The sequence below is a fragment of the Propithecus coquereli genome, unplaced genomic scaffold (assembly GCF_000956105.1).
Source record: "Propithecus coquereli isolate 6110/MARCELLA unplaced genomic scaffold, Pcoq_1.0 Scaffold490, whole genome shotgun sequence".
NCBI classification, from domain to species: domain Eukaryota; kingdom Metazoa; phylum Chordata; class Mammalia; order Primates; family Indriidae; genus Propithecus; species Propithecus coquereli.
The window spans coordinates 29,272-30,087 of NW_012150730.1; positions in this window are offsets into that span (position 1 = coordinate 29,272).

An 816-nucleotide genomic window follows, 5' to 3' on the forward strand; every position below is an offset into this window, starting at 1 on the left:
GCATCTCCCTCCCGGCTGTCGTATTGGCTTTCCGGGGTCTGTTGATGGGCAGAGACCTGTTCCTGAGTTCTGGGTCTGGGCTCAGGTGACAGACCTGATGGAGTCTGAGCCCCTGTATGCCGCCCGGGGTGCCCCGCCAGGCACAGGATGGGGACCGCGGTGCACAGGTCCGCCCACATATTCCGATGGCGATGGCCTTGCTGAGGGAACCCATTCACGTGCGTGCCCCCAGGCAGAGTAGCGGGCTGGGGGATCCGCACGTGTGGAGGCGTGAGCGTGGGACTGTGTCTCCAGGGAACAGAGTGTGAGGTGGAAATGCGCCTGGAATGGCAGGATTGTTTGTCCCTTCATCATCAGGATTCTAGAAGCCATGGAAATGTTTGAACAGTAGAGGGGCAGGATCTATTACAGTCTAAAAGTTCTCCAAAGACTTTCAAGAGAAAATGGAGTGGAGAGGGCTTGAGACGGAGCAGAGACCACTCTTATAGATGGAAACTATAGCAAGATTGCAACATTTTTCATTCGAGCTCAGTGCATAAGTTACAGCAGTTTGATTGGTCACACATTGCCGCATTCCAAGGAAGATTATTACTCCATGAAGAGGGGCAGTGTCTGTAGGGGTCTTACCTCTGGTGCTGTTTGGTCTTTATTATTTACAGGAAAAAAAGAAAAATGTATTGTTTGCAGCTGCATGTCCTGTGACTCAGACTGCATAGTCACATTCCTGTCAAGGTTCAAAATAATTTAAAGTTCGAACAGCTTTAAGTGTGAATTATGGTGGGGCATGGTAGCTCACGCCTGTAATCCTAGCACTCT